General features: G+C 32.2%; 1 long non-coding RNA gene and 1 pseudogene across 1 annotated transcript in view; both read right to left on the bottom strand.

The window, feature by feature from the left end:
* The window catches only part of LOC119582236, a 9,005-nt pseudogene that overhangs the window by 5,378 nt on the left and 3,400 nt on the right, over window positions 1-227 (bottom strand).
* Window positions 1-227, bottom strand: part of LOC119581767 — a 2,601-nt gene extending 2,374 nt beyond the window's left edge. Inside the window, exon 1 of the long non-coding RNA XR_005229584.1 lies at window positions 209-227. This is a non-coding gene — a long non-coding RNA (uncharacterized LOC119581767). The remainder of the gene's footprint in view (window positions 1-208) is intronic.

Here is a 227-nt window from a genome sequence, read left to right as displayed (position 1 = left end):
TGCAAAATCACAAACTTTCTAATAGATCCACAAGTAAAGTGGTTCTATCATCTAAAATGCAAAGTTCCATGAAAAAAGAATGCAAGACACTATCATAGTCTTGCAAGCTCAAGATGTTCCAGAGACACTATGATTTTGGAGGAATAAAGCATTAAATCTTACAAAAAATGAAATATACACTATGGTATGATACATTTCATAAACTAACCTGAACTTCTCTGGGTCTA

Source organism: Penaeus monodon, chromosome 15 (genome assembly GCF_015228065.2).
Source record: "Penaeus monodon isolate SGIC_2016 chromosome 15, NSTDA_Pmon_1, whole genome shotgun sequence".
NCBI lineage: Eukaryota > Metazoa > Arthropoda > Malacostraca > Decapoda > Penaeidae > Penaeus > Penaeus monodon.
The sequence above is the reverse complement of the archived record's forward strand: the minus strand, read 5'-3'. Positions and strand labels throughout refer to the sequence as shown.